The sequence below is a fragment of the Anolis sagrei genome, chromosome Y (genome assembly GCF_037176765.1).
Source record: "Anolis sagrei isolate rAnoSag1 chromosome Y, rAnoSag1.mat, whole genome shotgun sequence".
Taxonomy (NCBI): domain Eukaryota; kingdom Metazoa; phylum Chordata; class Lepidosauria; order Squamata; family Dactyloidae; genus Anolis; species Anolis sagrei.
The window spans coordinates 11,616,002-11,636,913 of record NC_090035.1 but is presented as its reverse complement, the minus strand read 5'-3'; the positions used below and the strand labels follow the sequence as shown (position 1 = coordinate 11,636,913).

Genomic DNA, 20,912 nt, shown 5'->3' with positions numbered 1-20,912 from the left:
ATATTTATGCATGGCTATAATGTCTCCTCTCAGTTTTCTCTTCTGCAGGCTAAACATGCCCAGCTCTTTAAGCCGCTCCTCATAGGGCTTGTTCTCCAGACCCTTGATGTATTACCAGGCTTGGCCTCATGTAAGCCACCCCGAGTCCCCTTTGGGGAGATGGTGGCAGGGTATAAATAAAGATGTTGATTATTATTATTATTATTATTATTATTATTATTATTATTATTACTGATCATTTTAGTCACCCTCCTCCTCCTCTTGCGGTGCTATATTCTGTAACAATGGATATTCAACCTCTGTTGAAAGGCCACCAAAGACGGAGAGTCCAACATCCTCAAAAGCAACCAATAAACCAGCAGAGTTGGAAAGCACTCCAAAGCCCATCCAGCCCAACACCATGTTGCCATTCAGAAAGACACAGCTAAATTATGCTGAAAAGATGCCGTAACCCACAATCCGTTTCCAAAGATCTTTTCCAGGTAGATCCATAACTTGTCTTTTATCCTGTGACCAATGGATCTCCTCTTACACTCATTCACTTCACCGTTGGCAATGACACACTCCACTCTCCTGCTCACAAAAAGCTCCTTTGGGCAGGAATCCATGGGGGTCCCCAGAAAGCTCGCTTTTTGCTCGCATCGTGTGATGCCGCAGTTGAAAAAGTCAGTGCGGATCTAAGCTGCATCAACAGAAGTATAGTATTGAGTTGGAGGGAAGTCATAGTCCCACTCTCTCTCCAGCTCTGGGCAAAGCCATTTGAGGAGGAGATGGAGAAGATGGAAGTTGTCCAGAGAAGGGCCACCAAATGGGTCAAAGGTCTGAAAGTCTATGAGGAGTGACTTAGGGAGCTAGGTATGTTTATCTAAGGATGAAAGAAGTCTCAGAGGGAACATGAGAGCCAATATTCGGGATTTTGGGATTTTAACCTGCATCATTAGGGGTCTAGATCCAGGGAAGTCATGCTACCCTTCTATTCTGCCTTGGTCAAACCACACCTGGAATCGCACTGTGTCCAATTCTGGGCACCACAACTGAAGGGAGATGTTGACTCTAAGCTGGAATGTGTCCAGAGGAGGGTGACTCAAAGGATCAAGGGTCTGGAGAACAAGCCCTATGAGGAGCGGTTTAAAGAGCCGGGCATGTTTAGCCTGAAGAACAGATGGCTGAACGACATGATAAGGACCATGTATCAAGAAGTGAAGGGAAGTCATAGGGAGGAGGGAACAAGCTTGTTTCTTGCTGCCCTGGAGACTAGGACACAATGGAACAATGGCTCCAAACTAAAGGAAAGGAGATTCCATCTTAACTTGAGGAAGAACTTCCTGACTGTAAGAGAGCTGTTCAGCAGTGGAACTCTCTGGCCCAGAGTGTGGTGGAGGCCTCTTCTTTGAAGGTTTTAAAGCAGAGGTTGGATGGCCATCTGTCGGGGGTGCTTTGAATGTGATTTTCCTGCTTCTTGGCAGAATGGGGTTGGACTGGATGGCCCCACGAGGTCTCTTCAAACTCTAGGATTCTATGATTTGAAAGGATGCCCCATTGAGGAAGTCAATGTTTCCCCTTGATATTAAATCTAGTCGGGTCTGACTCTGGTGGGTGGTGCTCATCTCCATTTCTAAACCGAAGAACTGGCATTGTCTGTAGACACCTCCAGGTCATGTGGCTAGTAAGACAGCATGGGTTGCCATTACTTTCCCACAGAAGCGGTACCTATTGATCTACTTACATTTGCTTGTTTTTGAGCTGCTAGGTTGGCAGAAGCTGGGGCTAACAGCGGGAGCTCAACCCGCTCCCTGGATTCAAACTGCCAACCTTTCAGACAGCAAATTCAGCAGCTCAGCGGTTTAACCCAATGTGCCACCAGTGGGCCCATTGAGAAAGGAGTAAGCTTATTTTCTGTTTCTCTAGAGATTGGGTCACAATGGATCCATGGATCCATATTGCTGGAGAAGAGATTCCACCACAACATTAGGAAGAACTTCTTGAAGGAGTTTTCAACTATGGAATATGCTCCTTAAGATGCTACTGGAGTCTCTTTCTCTGGAGGTTTTTAAGCTGGATGGCCATCTCTCAGGAGGGATCAGATTGCCTTCTCCTTCATGGCAGAATGGGGTTGGACCAGATAGCCTTTGGGGTCTCATAGAATCATAGACCTCATGAGCCGTACAGTCCAACCCCTTTCTCCCAAGAAGCAGGAAAATTGCATTCAAAGCACCCCGACAGATGGCAATCCAGCCTCTGTTTAAAAGCCTCCAAAGAAGGAGCCTCAACCACACTCCTGGGCAGAGAGTTCCACTGTTGGAAGAGACCTCATGGGCCATCCAGTCCAACCCCATTCTCCTAAGAAGCAGGAAAATTGCATTCAAAGCACCCCCGACAGATGGCCATCCAGCCTCTGTTTAAAAGCCTCCAAAGAAGGAGCCTCAACCACACTCCTGGGCAGAGAGTTCCACTGTTGGAAGAGACCTCATGGGCCATCCAGTCCAACCCCATTCTGCCAAGAAGCATGAAAATTGCATTCAAAGCACCCCCGACAGATGACCATCCAGCCTCTGTTTAAAAGCCTCCAACAAAGGAGCCTCAACCACACTCCTGAGCAGAGAGTTCCACTGCTGAACAGCTCTCACTCTATGTTGGGAGTCCCCTTCAGGGTGGAGAAAGGCGTGGTAGAAAGGAAGTAAATAATAAATATGTCTCTAATACTTTGTGAGAGGAGCAGAGATTCCCCTCCTTTCCTCTCTGTTGCAACCAAGCCAAGAAAGGTCCCTAGGGTGGTCTTTCCCTTGCGCTGCTCCCATTGGAGGGTCTAAAGGGGCGGCTTGCTTATTGGCAGATTGACAAAATGGGAGGAGACTCCATTGGTCATAGGAAAAAGCAAAAGCTGCGTTAGCTCCGGTGGGTTCCCAGGTGCGCCGTCATCGCAGAACAGCAACACCGCACAACAGCCATGTAAAACATCAGGTGCACGGATACAATTCCAAATACAGGATGCTCAACCCCAGGGCAAAGTAGAGGGCGCTCTATGGTGATGCAAAGTGCCCTAGACTTTGCAATGCACAACGACAACACTTGCAAAGGAACATCAAAAGACCAACAGAAGGGAGATGCATTTGTGGAGGGAGAAACAAGATGGGGGCATTCTCCCCCTCCAACTTTTTTATTTACCTCGTTCGGGCATCTTTCAAAATACACATCGCTCTCTGTCCGCGACAACCCCGACATTTTGCAAGATGCCAAACTACCCGCCGAAGACCAAACTCCAAATCCCATCGCATTGAGCTACGGCAGTTCAAGCGTGCCAAACTGCATCCATGCTACATTGCAGATGCATCTAAGATTTCTTCTAAGCCCAACATGGGGTACATCTATACTGTAGAAATGGCACAGTTTGACACTGCTGTGGATCAATACTATGAGATCCGGTTCGGGGGAGGCGTCACAATTCTTGGGCGAAAGACCTTGCAAAACAATGACTTGAATAACATGGAAGGAGACAAACTTTAAGGACATGCAACCAGGGAGGGGACCCAAACATATCTGGGAAGAAACAAGCCCTCGGTAGTGCAGTGGGTTAAACCCTTGTGCCATCAGGACAGATAGGTCGGAGATTCAAATCTGAGGAGAGCACAGATGAGCTCCCTCTGTCAGCTCCAGCTCCCCATGCGGGGACATGAGAGAAGCCTCCCACAAGGATGGTAAAACATCAAAAACATCCGGGCGTCCCCTTGGCAACGTCCTTGCAGACCGCTAATTCTCTCACACCAGAAGCGACTTGCAAGAAGCCTCCCACAAGGATGGTAAAATATCAAAAACATCCGGGCGTCCCCTGGGCAATCTCCTTGCAGACCGCCAATTCTCTCACACCAGAAGCGACTTGCAAGGTCTCCCACAAGGATGGAAAAATATCAAAAACATCAAGGCATCTCCAGGGCAACGTCATTGCAGACGGCCAATTCTCTCACACTAGAAGCCACTTGCAAGAAGTCTCCCACAAGGATGGAAAAATATCAAAAACATCCGGGCGTCCCCTGGGCAACGTACTTGCAGACTGCCAATTCTCTCACACCAGAAGCCACTTGCAAGAAGTCTCCCACAAGGATGGAAAAATATCAAAAACATCCAGGCGTCCCCTGGGCAACATCCTTGCAGACTGCCAATTCTCTCACACCAGAAGCGACTTGCAAGAAGTCTCCCACAAGGATGGTAAAATATATAAAAAAAAGGCATCCCCTGGGCAACGTCCTTGCAGTCTGCTAATTCTCTCACACCAGAAGCGACTTGCAAGAAGTTTCCCACAAGGATGGTAAAATATCTAAAATATCTGGGCGTCCCCTGGGCAACATCCTTGCAGACTGCCAATTCTCTCACACCGGAAGCCACTTGCAAGAAGTCTCCCACAAGGATGGTAAAATATCAAAAACATCAAGGCGTCCCTTGGGCAACATCCTTGCAGACTGCTAATTCTCTCACACCAGAAGCCACTTGCAAGAAGTCCCCCACAAGGATGGAAAAATATCAAAAACATCAAGGCGTCCCCTGGACAACATCCTTGCAGACTGCCAATTCTCTCACACCAGAAGCCACTTGCAAGAAGTCTCCCACAAGGATGGTAAAATATCAAAAAATCAAGGCATCCCCTTGGCAACGTCCTTGCAGACGGCCAATTCTCTCATACCAGAAGCGACTTGCAGTTTCTCAAGTCGCTCCTGACATGAAAAAAGAAAGCCATGCCCAAGAAATCCAGAAACATTTCCAAGATACAAGCAAGTAGGAATTCACTACTGCCAATGACGCCACCCAAAGGCTAAAGGCAACTGACCCTTGCTTGCCTCCTGTTGGGATCAGAGTAGCACAGAAGTCATACGCAAGGAGAGGAAACCAAGGAAAGGGTTGGAAAAGGTGACCATGAACAGGACCCTTCTGCAACGGAAGAGACGTCAAAAGCCTCCGAAAGGAGCATCCGAAAAGGGCAACCAATAGAGGCATCCAAAAGGAACAACCCAAAGAAGCACCCAAAAAGAAGCACCCAAAAGGAGCATTCGAAAGAGAAAAACGTTTCCATCATACCTGTGCAATGGTCCTTGTCCGTCTCTCGCTATATAGCTCTGCCTTTCTCTCTCCTGGCTCCGGTTTCCTCTCCTTCCTTCTTTCCAAGGCGGATGGGTCACCGATTTAGATCCTTTGGGAAAGGAGGGTGGGGTGGGATCGCGTGGGGTGGGGAGGGGGAAATAATAGAAAATATATATAAATAGGCATACAGCACAGTCCTTCCTTCCGCGCTCTTCCTTCCTTCCTTCCTTCCTTCCTTTCCTCTCTTTCTCAGCCTGCCTTTGGAGCGCCTTCAGTAGCCATTATTCATGGACCACTTGGGGATAGGAGGCAATTAGGAATAGTCCTCCCGCAGCAGCGGCAGCAGCATCCAGTCTGAAAATTTAATGCCAGCGGTAAGATATGTGTGTGCGCGCGCGAGTGAGTGTGCAAATGTGTGGCACAGGCTTTTTGGTTGGCCACAGGCTGGAAATGGGAGACGAAGGATACGGAGGAGGGAGGGGTTTCGGGGTCCTCCCCCCCCCCTTTTCCTCTCCGGCGACGCTATAAAGACATCAAGATGTCCAAAGAGATGGAGGGACCGGTGGTGGCAACGGAGGGGGGGAAAACGCCACCACGACTGCCAGCATCCCTCCTCTCCTCTTTCTCTCTCGTTCCCTCGCTCTTTTTGTGTGTGTGTGTATGTCGTTGAGTGGGTGGCAGCCGTGTGCCGATGATGGTGTTTGTGCCAGGAATAGCAATCAGAGGGGGAAAAGCCCACGCCATCGTAGCCGAGAAAAGCTGCAGACTTCAATAAATAATATTTTAATATGTTTTAGAATGAAAGCCAAGGAGGAAGGGAGAAATCACCACAATCGTTGGATTTTTTTCCCCTTAAAAAACCAATTATTGTTTGGAAATATTAAGAAGTTAGTCCAAGACCCCTGGAAACAACACAAAAAAGGTCATTTAGAAAATAATATATATATATATATCACTAAAACTAAGCAGCTATCTAACTAGCCGCCACGACACACTATAAAACATACTAACCCACATTAACAGAAGCATTGCTTAAAGAAGAGGAATATAACAGGAAGAAGGGGATGATGAATAACAATAATAATAGTTGTGATAACAACAACAAAGCATTGAAAGAGCGGAAGAGAGGTGGAGTATCATACAAAGAAGAGGATTATAAGCAATGATAATAATAAGCGTAGAAAAAGCAGAAAAGTAGAGGAAAATAATATGAGGATAATAATAATAATAATAATAATAATAATAATAATACAAAGCATAGAAAGAGAAGAGAGGAGGAATATAATGTGAAGAGGATAATGATGATATAAATCATAGAAAGGGCAGAAAAGAGGAGGAATATAATGTGAAGAGGATGATGATGATGATGATGATGATGATGATGATACAAATCATAGAAAGGGCAGAAAGAGAGGAGGACTATAAAGTGAAGAAGATAATATGACGACGACGACGATACAAAGCACAGAAAGAACAGAAGAGAGGAGAAATATAATGTGAAGAGGATGATGAGATGACGATGACAATGATACAAAGAACACAAAAAGCAGAAAAGAGGAGGAATATAATTTGAAGAGGATGATGAAACTACGAGGATGATGATACAAAGCATAGAAAGAGAAGAAGAAAGGAGGAATTTAATGTGAAGAGGATGATGAGATGACGACGACAACGATGATGATAAAAGAACAAAAAGAGCGGAAGAGAGGAGGAATATAATGTGAAGAGGATGATGGGACAACAACAACGATGATGATACAAAGAACAGAAAGAGTGGAAGAGAGAAGGAAGATAATGTGAAGAAGATGATGAGACTACAAGGATGATAATACAAAGCACAGAAAGAGCAGAAGAGAGGAGGAATATAATGTGAAGAGGATGATGAGACAACAACGACGATGATGATACAAAGAACAGAAAGAGTGGAAGAAGGAAGATAATGTGAAGAGGATGATGAGACGACAACATTGATGATGATGATGATGATGATACAAAGAACAGAAAGCAGAAGAGAGGAGGAAGATAATATGAGGAGGAGGATGAGACAACGACGACGGCGATGATACAAAGAACAGAAAGAGCAGAAGAGAGGAGGAAGATAATGTGAAGAGGATGATGAGACGACAATGATGATGATGATGATACAAGAATAGAAAGAGCAGAAGAGGGGAGGAAGATAATGTGAAGAGGATGATGAGACGACAACAATGACGATGATGATACAAAGAACAGAAAGAGCGGAAGAGGGGAGGAATATAATGTGAAGAGGATGATGAGACTATGAGGATGATGATACAAAACATAGAAAGAGAAGAAGAGAGGAGGAATATAATGTGAAGAGGATGATGATAATACAAAGCACAGAAAGAGCAGAAGAGAGGAGGAATATAATGTGAAGAGGATGATGAGACAACAACAACGATGGTGATACACAGAATAGAAAGAGTGGAAGAGAGGAGGAATATAATGTGAAGAGGAGGATGATGATACAAAGCATAGAGAGAGAAGAAGAGAGAAGGAATATAATGTGAAGAGGAGGATGTTGTTGTTGATGATGATGGTGATGATGATGATGATAATACAAAGCATAGAAAGAGAAAAAGAGAAGAGGAATATAATGTGAAGAGGAGGATGATAATGATGATACAAAACATAGAAAGAGAAGAAGAGAGAAGGAATAACAATGTGAAGAGGATGATGACGATAATGATAATAGTACAAAGCATAGAAAGCGAAGAGAGGAGGAATATAATTTGAAGAGTATGATGAGACGACGATGACAACGATAATACAAAACAGAAAGAGCAGAAGAGAGGAGGAATAAAAGTGAAGAGGATGATCATAATGGTGATACAAAACATAGAAAGAGAAGAAGAGAGGAGGAATATAATATGAATGATGATAATGATACAAAGCATAGAAATAGCAGAAGAGAGGAAGAATATAATGTAAAGACGATGATGAGATGACAATGACGATTATGATGATGATGATACAAAACATAGAAAGAGCAGAAGAGAAGAGGAATATAATGTGAAGAGGATGATGAGATGAAGATGGTGGTGATGATGGTGATGATACAAAACATGGAAAGAGAAGAAGAGAGAAGGAATATAATGTGAAGAGGATGATTATAACGATATTGGTAATGACAATAGTACAAAGCATAGAAAGAGAAGAAGAGAGGAAGAATATAATGTGAAGAGGATGATGAGATGACAACGACGACGACAATGATGATGATACAAAGCACAGAAAGAGCAGAAGAGAGAAGGAATATAATGTGAAAACTATGATGAGATGAAGATGGTGGTGGTGATGATACAAAGCATAGAAAGAGCAGGAGAGAGGAAGAATATCCAGTGAAGAGGATGATGAGATGAAGATGGTGGTGATGATGATACAAAGCATAGAAAGAGCAGAAATAAGTCTTTCTCTCTCTCGTTTATTGGTCTGTTTCACGGCTACAATGCAACTGGCACGCAGGCACAAATCCAGCACGCAGCTGCATACAAAGAAGCCTGATAGCGGATGCTGAAGGAGAGGGGCTGGACCAAAGCTGGCAAAGGTAACCGTAGTTACGGGATGAGGATGCAGGAGGCTGGGTTTCACACCTGGAGCATCCTCTCCTCTTCTCCTCCTCCTCCGCTCCTTGCAGGCGCCAGATGGATCAAGGACTGACACAGCAGGAAGGGATGTGCTCTTGTGGCACAAGGAGAGCGTCAATGGGATCCGATGCTTCACTTTGCGCCACAGTGGCTGGGTTTGGGAGGGAAAGGAATGAGAAGAAGAAAGCTTGGACCTAAACAAAGAAGGATCCACTCTTTCTCCATCCCAGTTGTTGATGTTGAGTCTTCACTACTTTAGGAAAAGAGTGTCCAAAGAACTGAAAATGGACAAACAGGGGAACGGGTGAAAAATGTCTGAATGCATAAGTCAGCAATGATCAACTGACCGATCAATGGATCAATCCATTCCTCCTTCTCTTCTCTCTGGCTTTGTTCTTTCCTAACTCTCCCACCCCAGTCAATCTTCTCCTATTGTTATTGAATTGAATATAATAAATATCCAGCAATCAATCAATAATCGATCAACCAATCAATCAAACTGGGTTGTTGTAGGTTTTTTCGGGCTATATGGCCATGTTCTAGAGGCATTCTCTCCTGACGTTTCGCCTGCATCTATGGCAAGCATCCCTCACTACCTCTGACAATGCCTCTAAAACATGGTCATATAGCCCGAAAAAAACCTACAACAACCCAGTGATTCTGGCCATGAAAACCTTTGATAATAAATCAATCAAACTATCTCTTCTTTAGAAGTTTTGTTTCTCTGCCAATAGTCTGAGGATGCTTCTACACCAGTGGTTCTCAACCTGGGGGTCGGGACCCCTGGAGGGGTCACGAGGGAGTGTCAGAGGGGTCACTAAAGACCACCGGAAAACACAGTATTTTCAGCCAAGTTGTCCGGATGCCTGACCACCGTCTCCCAAAGCAGTTGCTCTACTCCGAACTTAAGAACGGAAAACGGAATGTTGGTGGACAGGAAAAGAGATTGAAAGATGGGCTCAAAGCCAACCTTAAAATCTCTGGCATAGACACTGAGAACTGGGAAGCCCTGGCCCTTGAGCACTCCAGCTGGAGGTTAGCTGTGACCAGCAGTGCTGCAGAATTCGAGTAGGCACGAGTGGAGGGTGAAAGAGAGAAACGTGCCAGGAGGAAGGTGCATCAAGCCAACCCCGACCGGGACCGCCTTCCACCTGGAAACCAATGCCCACACTGCAGAAGAAGATGCAGAGCAAGAATAGGGCTCCACAGCCACATACAGACCCACAAGGAAACCCATAATGGAAGACCATCTTACTCGTCCAACGAGGGATCGCTTAAGTAAGTAAGTAACTACTCCTAAAATGTCAAGGACTATTTTCCCCAAACTCCACCAGTGTTCACATTTGGGCATATTGAGTATTCATGCCAAGTTTGGTCCAGATCTATCATCGTTTGAGTCCACAGTGCTCTCCGGATGTAGGTGAACTACAACTCCAAACCTCAAGGTCAATGTCCACCAAACCCTTCCAGTATTTTCTGTTGGCCATGGAAGTTCTGTGTGCCAAGTTTGGTTCAATTCCATCGTTGGTAGAGTTCAGAATGCTCTTTGATTGCAGGTGAACTACAAATCCCAGCAACCACAACTCCCAAATGACAAAATCAAGCCACCCCCCCCCCCCCCACCAACCCCACCAGTATTCAAATTTGGTTGTATCGGGTATTTGTGCCAAATTTGGTCCAGTGAATGAAAATACATCCTGCATATCAGATATTTACATTACAATTGATAACAGTAGCAAAATGACAGTTATGAAGTAGGAAGGAAAACAATTTTATGGTTGGGGGGTCACCACAACATTTGGAATTGTATTAAGGGGTCACAGCATGAGGAAGGTTGAGAACCCCTGATCTCCACCATCGAATTCATGGTACTGGACTCCAACTGAACTGTCATGGTTCAAATGCTATGGAATCCTGGGAGTTTGCATTCTTTGGCAGGAAAGGCTCCAGACCTTGTAGAACTACAACTTCCATTATTCTGTGGCAGTTTAAAGTGATGCCAAACCTGCATTAATTCAGCTGTGTAGACGCTCCCTTGGGCACTTTGGCTCTAGACCAGTTGTCTCAATCTAAATGCTAATAGAGAATGATGGGAGTTGCATGCCCAAGACTTCTGGTTGCATGAGTGTGTAGGCAACCAATATGTCTGCCATTGGGCCACCAGAAGTTTTGTAAGACCAACATTCAGGATCCCTGACTGACAGGGTCAACCAGTCAGGAATATCCCATGGCCTCATATGAATATAGGAAGCAACCAGGTTGGTAGCCAGGAAAAACATCTGAAGATGCAGAAACACTTTTTATGTTTCAAACAAATCTCTGTCTTTTAGAAGAGATTGTCGACATGTTGCAGATTACAGAAAATGCCCATATCTACTCTTTGTTTTGCTAACAAACAGTCTTAATTATTTCTTCAACTGTTCCAATCCGGCAGATGGGCCCGATCCTGTTCAACATATTTATTAATGACTTAGATGAAGGGTTAGAAGGCAGGATCATCAAGTTTGCAGATGATACCAAATTGGGAGGGATAGCCAATACTCCAGAGGACAGGAGCAGGATTCAAAACGATCTGGACAGATTAGAGAGATGATTGGCCAAAACTAACAAAATGAAGTTCAACAGTGACAAATGCAAGATACTCCACTTTGGCAGGAAAAACGAAATGCAAAGATACAGAATGGGGGACAATGCCTGGCTCAAGAGCAGTACGTGTGAAAAAAATCTTGGAGTCCTTGTGGACAACAAGTTAAACATGAGCCAGCAATGTGATGTGGTGGCAAAAAAAGCCAATGGGATTTTGGCCTGCATCAATAGGAGCATAGTGTCTAGATCTAGGGAAGTCATGCTCCCCATGCTCTATTCTGCTCTGGTTAGACCACACCTGGAATATTGTGTCCAATTCTGGGCACCACAATTCAAGAGAGATATTGACAAGCTGGAATGTGTCCAAAGGAGAGCGACTAAAATGATAAAAGATCTGGAGAACAAGCCCTATGAGAAGCGGCTAAAGGAGCTGGGCATGTTTAGCCTGAAGAAGAGAAGGCTGAGAGGGGATATGATAGCCATGTATAAATATGTGAGAAGAAGCCACAGGGAGGAGGGAGCAAGCTTGTTTTCTGCTTCCCTGGAGACTAGGACGCAATGGAACAATGGCTTCAAACTACAAGAGAGGAGATTTCATCTGAATATGAGGAAGAACTTCCTGACTGTGAGAGCTGTTCAGCAGTGGAACTCTCTGCCCCGGAGTGTGGTGGAGGCTCCTTCTTTGGAAGCTTTTAAACAGAGGCTGGATGGCCATCTGTCAGGGGTGATTTGAATGCAATATTCCTGCTTCTTGGCAGGAGGTTGGACTGGATGGCCCATGAGGTTTCTTCCAACTCTTTGATTCTAGGATTCTAGGATTCTAAGCTGAAGGGATGATAACAAAAGCTTTCTTAGGATATGAATGGTTACTACAAATTCAGCATTCGGAACAGCTAAAAGAAGGTGTCCAGCTTGGGAAGACGTCTCCCTATTGTATGAAGGACTCTCTTTTAGTTCTTCAAGTGTTCTCAGCACTACACTGTACAGTTCCACAAAACATAAAACTGCATCATGTTGCTCAACCCAATAAGTTTCACAAAGCGACAACTGGTTGCTTGCTCTTGATTCAGGGAAACAGTCTTAATTTTTTCTTCAACTGTTCCAATCTGGCAGATGATGCTCTAAAGACAGATGATATTGTTCCTTGGCAGTTTTTGACAGGTGGGATGCTGCAAGTCTTTGTTAAGGCTAGATTTAGTGAGTGAACACTGCAGTGGAGACAGCCTTGGATACTTCTGTGATATAATTGCCTGAGCACCACTAATATGACCACTAATATTAGCAGCTCCATCACACTCTGTCCATATAAGTATTGCAAGTTCAGGCCATTTTTCCAGTGTTTTCATAATAATGCCGGCAAGTCCTTCATCTGACACATCACTTATCTTCACAAAGTCTTTTCTTATTGGGTTGTAGGTTTTTTCGGGATATATGGCCATGTTCTAGAGGCGGCAGCCAGGTTGTTAAGTGGCGCTCCTTACAGGGAGCGGTCCACCCTCCTGTTTAAGGGACTCCACTGGCTGCCATTCACTTTCCGGACCCAATTCAAGGTGCAGGTTGTTACCTACAAAGTCCTGAACGGTTTGGGACCCGCCTACCTGCGCAACCGAATTTCTGTGTACAAACCCACACGATCTCTTCGATCATCTGGAGAGGCCCTGCTTGCGCTCCCACCTGCATCGCAAGCACAATTGGTGGGGACGAGAGAGAGCGCCTTCTCGGTGGTGGCACCTCGACTCTGGAACTCACTTCCTAAGGACATCAGGCATGCCCCAACTCTGGCAGTATTTAGGAAGAGCTTGAAAACGTGGTTGTTCCAGTGTGCCTTCCCAGAATAATAACACTTAGCACTTTGTCCTCCTTTCTGTTGAAACTGTCCACATGCTTTGTGGATTTGTGGAGGAAACCATGAAGATGAACAAAATCTGGCTACCAGTATTAAAAAAACCTCTAAAATAAAAACAGCAAAACAGCAGAGGGAAAACAATCAGGGACAGCTAATCACCTCTCAACAAAAGATTGCTCCAGGCACTGCCAGGCTATCAAATGCTAATCAAGGTGGTCAGTTGAAACATTCACACCTAGCTCCAGCAGACAAGAGTTCTTTGTCCCACCCTGGTCATTCCACAGATATATAAACCCTTTTTCCTAGTTCCAACAGACCTCACTAACTCTGAGGATGCTTGCCATAGATGCAGACGAAACATCAGGAGAGAATGCCTCTAGAACATGGCCATATAGCCTGAAAAAACCTACAACAACCCTAAGACAGTTGTGTTTGGAAAGACCCACAGCTGCTTTCATGCCTTCCTCCTTTTATACCCCAGTGGGAGGAGCAAGAAAGCGGGCGTCAGAGCGAGCTCTGAAAGGGAGAAGAGCAACAGAGCAGTGACGTGACAACTTTCAGGTATTTTTTAAAATAATATTTCAAAAACTACTAAAAAAGACTTATTTGGGGCAAAAAACAAATGAAGCTACATAATATAATCTAATATTAATCTGTACACATAATAAAAGTGAAAATGTGTGCATGTGGAGGAGGTGTCCACTTACACAGACAGCCTCCCGCCTCCAGAAACAGGCTATAGTTTCAAGTACCGAGAAGCCTCCAAAAGCACACCTTCAACTGACATTATAGGTTATAGCGAGTGTCGTGAACTTGTAGCCCAGCCCCTGCCAATGTCCTCCACAAACACCAACTACTTAAAGAATGCTTTCATTTCGGGGACCATTTCATCCTAGACGTTCTGTTTTTTCACCAGAATGGACATCCCAAGGTTCCTTTCTCTCTCCAAATTGGCATGATTCCGCCCACTGCCTCTCACTTAACCCTTTCCTACCCATCCCTATGGCACACAGCAAACAGGAATTGATCAGCAACTGAACTACAACTCTGGGAGTTGTAGTTCACCCAGAGAGCCCTGAACCCAGACGACGTCACATCTGCACCACACTTGGCACACAGACCCAACATGGACAACTGTGCATACAGGCAGTATTTGGGGTGATTGTCCTTGACTCTGGGAGTTGTAGTTCACCTGTATCCAGAGAGCCCTGAACCCAGACAATGCCACATCTGCACCACACTTGACACACAGACCCAACATGCACAACTGTGCATAAAGGGTGGTATTTAGAGGTAATTATTCTTGGCTTTGGGAGTTGTAGTTCACCCTTATCCAGAGAGCCCTGAACCCAGACGACGTTACATCTGCACCACACTTGGCACACAGACCCAACATGGCCAACTGTGCATACAGGCAGTATTTGGGGGTTACTGTCCTTGGCTCTTGGAGTTGTAGTTCACCCTTATCCAGAGAACCCTGAACCCAGACAATGCCACATCTGCACCATACTTGGCACATAGACCCAACCCGCCCAACTGTGCATACAGGCAGTATTTGGGGGTGATCGTCCTTGGCTCTAGGAGTTGTAGCTCATCCTTATCCAGAGAGCCCTGAACCCAGACGATGTCACATCTGCACCACACTTGGCACGCAGACCCAACATGCCTAACTGTGCATCCAGGCAGTATTTGGGGGTGACTGTCCTTGGCTCTGGGAGCTATAGTTCACCCATATCCAGAGAGCCCTGAACCCAGATGATGTCAGATCTGGACCAAACCTGGAACACAGACCAAACATGGCCAACTTTGAATACTGATGGGGTTTGGGGTGACTGGCCCATGATTTTGGGCATTGCAGTTCACCCACACCCTTATACATTTTCGAATGGGAGCATTCATAAAAAACAACAGGAAAGACTGGCCAAAAGAAACAGAGCTACAAATTACCACACTGATAATACCTAACACCCCAAAACAAACAGCACCTTTTTCAAATAAGCATATTGAAGGGTTTGTTTTTTTTGGGGGGGGGGGGGGGGATGACCCGCCTTTGCAGGAGTTGTAGTTCACCCTGCATACAGAGAGATTACCAAACTTCCCAAAACAAACAATGTCTTTCTCAAGTAACACGGGCATCGCCAAGCTAGTATAATATAAAGCAAGGACTAGAATGGGGGACAATGCCTGGCTCGAGAGCAGTACGTGTGAAAAAGATCTTGCAGTCCTCGTGGACAACAAGTTAAACATGAGCCAACAATGTGATGTGGCGGCAAAAAAAGCCAATGGGATTTTGGCCTGCATCAAGAGGAGCATAGTGTCTACATCCAGGGAAGTAATGCTACCCCTCTATTCTGCTTTGGTTAGACCACATCTGGAATATTGTGTCCAATTCTGGGCACCACAATTCAAGAGAGATATTGACAAGCTGGAATGTGTCCAGAGGAGGGCAACTAAAATGATCAAGGGTCTGGAGAACAAGCCCTATGAGGAGCGGCTTGGGGAGCTGGGCATGTTTAGCCTGAAGAAGAGAAGGCTGAGAGGAGATATGATGGCCATGTATAAATATGTGAGAGGAAGCCACAGGGAGGAGGGAGCAAGCTTGTTTTCTGCTTCCTTGGAGACTAGGACGCGGAACAATGGCTTCAAACTACAAGAGAGGAGATTCCATCTGAACATTAGGAAGAACTTCCTGACTGTGAGAGCCGTTCAGCAGTGGAACTCTCTGCCCCGGAGTGTGGTGGAGGCTCCTTCTTTGGAGGCTTTTAAGCAGAGGCTGGATGGCCATCTGTCAGGGGTGATTTGAATGCAATATTCCTGCTTCTTGGCAGGGGGTTGGACTGGATGGCCCATGAGGTCTCTTCCAACTCTTTGATTCTATGATTCTATGATTCTATGAATCCGACCCTTCCCAGTCAGCTCAGGCAAAAGCAAACCGTGGCAGCCTTTTTAGAGCTGTATGTTGTTTCTTGCAGAAAGCATTTACCATTTGCACCACTGTCTGAGACCTTGGTTTTCACCTACGAAATGCTGAGAGTTTGCCCCTTTCGAGCTGGGTCTCCCATCACCCAAGAAGGAAAAGAAAGAGAAGGAAGGATCCCTCCCTCCTTCTCTCTTTCCGAAGCAGCAGCAGCGTTCTCTCTCTTTCTTCCCCTCCTTTGACCGAAAGCACCTCCCCGGCCTCTCTTGTTTCCATGGAAAGAATGAATGGTGGCTCCTTCCCCGGTGGTTGATTAGAATTCCTTTTATTCGGAGGGCAGTCGAGTGGAGGAGGGAGAGGGGGAAAGAGAGATTTAATACAGGTCTAATGGAACCCATGGGAAGAGGAGGAAGGAAATCTCGAGGCTCGGTTGGGGGAAGGAGGAGGAGGAGGAGGGCTGGAAAATTGGGGAGCGGAAGGGGGGTTGTGTGCTTCAAGATGGATTTCCAGACAGGAAACATGCCGGTGGTGCAGCAAAATCCAAAAGCCACAAAAAAGCGGTTGCTGGACAGGTTGCCCTTTCCTCCCTTTCCTTAGTTATCCTAGAAGCAGGAAGGGAACCAGTTTCCTTCCAAAAGCAGAAGGGGACTAAGGATTTGCCGTATTTCATCTATTCTAAGACGCTGTCGATTCCGAGTACCACCAACAGAAGATAGTTAGATAAGATAGATAGATAGACCATACATAGATAGATAGACCAGATAGATAGATAGACCAATCATATATATATAGACAGATACAACATATAGATAGGTAGGTAGGTTGGTAGGTAAGTGGATGGATAGATGGATGGATGGATAGATAGATAAATAGATAGGTAGATAGATAGATAGATAGATAGGCCAGATAGATAGATAGACCAGCCATATATATATAGACAGGTACACCATATAGGTAGGTAGGTAGGTAGGTAGGTAGGTAGGTAGGTAGGTGGGTGGGTGGATGGATAGATAGATAGACCATACATAGATAGATAGACCAGATAGATAGATAGACCAACCATATATATATATATATATATATATAGACAGATACACCATATAAATAGGTAGGTAGGTAGGTAGGTAGGTGGATTGATGGATAATTAGATAGATAGATAGATAGATAGATAGATAGATAGATAGATAGACAGCCCATACATAGATAGATAGACCAGATAGATAGATAGACCAATCATATATATATATATATATATATATAGACAGATACAACATATAGATAGGAAGGCAGGTAGGTAGGTAGGTGGATGGATAGATGGATGGATGGATAGAAAGATAGATAGATAGATAGATAGATAGATAGATAGACAGACAGACAGGCAGACAGAAGGGAGATAGGTAGGTACTAGATCAAATAGGAAGATGGATGAATGGATGGATGGATGAATAGATAGATCTATCAAATAGGGAGGGAAGAAGATGGATAGGTAGGACGGATAGATAGGTAGATAAATCAAATACAGAGGGAGGTAGGTAGATAAGTAGGTAGGTAGACGGATCAAGTAGGAGGACAGAAAGAAAGAAAGAAAGAAAGAAAGAAAGAAAGAAAGATAGGACGGAGAAAGTTAGGTAGATAGATCAAATAGGAAGATGGATGAATAGATAGATAGATAGATAGATAGATAGATAGACAGACAGATCAAATAGGGAGGGAAGAAGATGGATAGGTAGGTAGGTGGACGGATAGATAGGTAGATAAATCAAATAGGGAGGGAGGGAGATAGATAAGTAGGTAGGTAGGTAGGTAGACAGACGGATCAAATAGGAGGACAGGAAGATAGCTAGATAGCTAGCTAGCTAAATAGCTAGCTAGCTAGCTAGCTAGATAGGTAGGTAGATAGGTAGATAGATAGATAGATAGATAGATAGATAGATAGATGATAGATAGATAGATAGTAGGGCTGGGCAACCACGGAAAGAATTGTTTCTAAACTCGATTCGTTTTTAGGGGGTTTTTGCGTTTCGATTTTTAAATTAATTCCGAAATTTTCCTTAAAATTTTTTCGATATTTACAAAATTTCGTAAATTACGAATCAATTACAAATCGATTTCGAAACAAATACGAATTGATTCGTTAATGGCGGGTGCGATCGCGCAATACGCTAAAAAAACCTCCAAATGGGACAGGAAGCTTCCCTCTCCCTCTGTTGTTGACTGTTGGTGTGATATTATTTTTTTTCACTGAGAAAACAAACAACGACTATAAAACTTGCACCAGACATGCGGAAATAATAACGAAACGATTTCGAATCAATTACGAATCGATTTCGAAACAAATACAAAACAATTATGAAACGAATTGAAAAAATTCGTTTCGTTTTTTAGTTGCTCCTGAATGGTTCAATATCGCTTCGTTATCAAAAAAAATAACGAATTAATAATGAATTACGAAATTAACGAACGAAACCGCCCAGCCCTAATAAATAGATAGATAGCCAGGTGTCTGAGAGGTCACTGCTCTTCTGCTTTAAATTATATTTGCTCCTTTCTTTCTCTTTCTCTCTCTTTCCTTTCCTTCCTTCTCTCCACTCATACCTTTCCTCTTTCTTTCCTTTCTCCCTCCCTTCCTTTCTTACTTTTCCTTTCTTACACCATTCCTCTTTCTCCCTTTTCCTTTCTCCTTCCTTCCCTCCCTTTCCCTTTTCCTCCTTTTTCTTTTATTGCCGTTCTTTTTTCCCTCCCCCTTCTATCCCTTCATTCCTCCCTTCCTTCCTTCCTTCTTTCCTTCCTCTCATACCCATGCCACTTTTCCTTCCCATTGACATCACAGAGGGCCACTTCACCAAGTTACACCAATTCAGTGGCATTGAAGAAGGCCAGGTTACCTAGCAACAGCCTGTCCCTTGCCTAGGGACAGCCAATCCAGTGACATTATTGGGGGCCACTTCAACCAGCAACACTCTTTGCAGTACAAACATACAGACATACTCTGACTTACTTGTGAGTGTGTGTGTATAAGTAAAAGTGACAGTTTCCCCTGACATTAGCTCTAGTTGTGTCTGGGGTTGGTACTCAACTCCATTTCTCAGCCAAAGAGTCGACGTTTTCCATAGTCACCTCTTTGTCATTTGGCCAGCATGGCTGCATGGAGTTTCATTAGCTTCCCGCAGAAGCTGTACCTATTGATCTACTCACATTTGCATGTTTTTGAACTACTAGGTTGGCATAAGCTGGGTTTAACAGTGGGAGCTCACCCCGCTTCCCAGATTCGAACTGCCAACCTTTCGGTCAGCAAGTTCTGTGTCACCAGAAGGCTTGTACACACACACAGAGACGATGAAATACACTATTTTGGAGAGTTCCCCACTGGACTGGATCTGAAGGCCTGCTGGAGGGCATTGCACCCCCAAATTGGCATTCACGACGACGACATGTCTTCACATTTCTAGCACTGCAAGAAGTTCAAAGAAAAAGGGGGCAAGCCAAATGACCCAGGAAATGTGAATGCCGCAAATACGAACGAGATCTGGGTCTTTTCCCAGGCCCCATTCTTTGCAATGTGGGGACCTTAGGGAACTTTGGGAAATAGGCATCTAATTTGGGTGGGCAATGCCCTCCTTTTGCCCTTTGGCTCCTTTGCAAAGCCCAGTCCCGACCTCATTCATTGGCCTCCCGTCACTGACCGCCCTCTTTCTTCTTGCAACTGCCAGGCGTCCATTTGTCCAGGATCCGAACCTGCAAAGGCAGCAGATGACATGCTGGATCTGTGCTTTCTGGGGCGGGCAGAGTTCTGCAAAGTCGGTGCATTGGGGAGCATTGCGACCTACCTCTGCAGGCAAAGAGTGGAGGAGGGCCAGACAAAGGCTCCCAAGGAAAGGATAGGAGAGGCAGGCGTAACAAGGGGAAGAGGTGAAGAAGGCGGTCGATAAGGCGTTAAGCTTGATTTCCACGGAGGACTCTTAAGGCATCGGGCCAAAGGGCTGAGTGGAAGAGGTGGAGCCGGCGGAGGAGGGATTCGGAAGAACAAACCCAGCCAAAGAAAGAACGAAGGAGGCAGAGAATGGGAAAGAGAGATGTAGATGAACGCAAGGGGCCATCCAAAGCATTTACTAGGATGTTCTGCTTTAATGCATGGAGTTATTGAAAGCATTGACCACAAAGTCACTTTGAGTCTCCTTTGTCGAGAGAAAAAACAGGGTATAAAGAAGAAGAAGAAGGAGAAAGAGGAGGAGAAGGATGAGAAGGAGAAAAAGAAGGAGTGGGGAAGGACAATAGGGAGGAGGAGGAGGAGGAGGAGGAGGAGGAGGAGAAAGAGGAGAAGGAGAAGGAAGGAAGAGGAGGAGAAGGGAGAAGAGGAGGAGGAGGAACTGGAGACTAGGGAGGAGAAGGAAGAGGAGGAGGAGGAGGAGGAAGGGGAGGAGGAGAAGATGAAAGAGGAGAAAGATATCTATCTTTCTCCTATAGAAGAGAAAGAGGAGAAGGAGAAGGAGGAAGAGGAGGAAGAGAAAGAGGAAGTGAAAGAGAGGAGAAGAAGGAAGACGAAGGAAGAGAAGCAGGAAGAGGAGGAGAAAGAAGAAGAAAAGGAGGAGAAAGAGGAGAAGGAGGATTAGAAGGAGGAGAAGGAAAAGGAAAAGGAGGAGGAGAAAGAGAAAGAGGAGGTGGAGGAGAAGGAGGAAGAGAAGAAGGAGGAAAAGGAGAAAGAAAAAGAAGAGGAGGAGGAGAAAAAAAGAAAGAGGAAGAGAAAGAGAAAAGGAGGAGGAGAAGGAAGGAGGAGAAGTAGTAAGAGGAGGAGAAGGAAAAAGAGGAAGAGAAGGAGAAAGAGGAGAAGGAGGAGGAGAAGGAGGAGGAGAAGGAGGAGGAGGAGAAGGAGAACGAACAGGAGGAG

At 45.0% G+C, this 20,912-nt stretch overlaps 1 protein-coding gene across 2 annotated transcripts in view; it reads right to left on the bottom strand.

The window, feature by feature from the left end:
- LOC137094713 (retinoic acid-induced protein 1-like) overlaps positions 1 to 20,912 on the bottom strand; it is a 225,493-nt gene that overhangs the window by 135,110 nt on the left and 69,471 nt on the right. For both annotated transcript variants that reach the window (XM_067461768.1, XM_067461769.1), the window contains exon 2: positions 5,068 to 5,179. The gene's annotated coding sequence lies outside the window, so the exon portion shown is untranslated. The remainder of the gene's footprint in view (positions 1 to 5,067; positions 5,180 to 20,912) is intronic.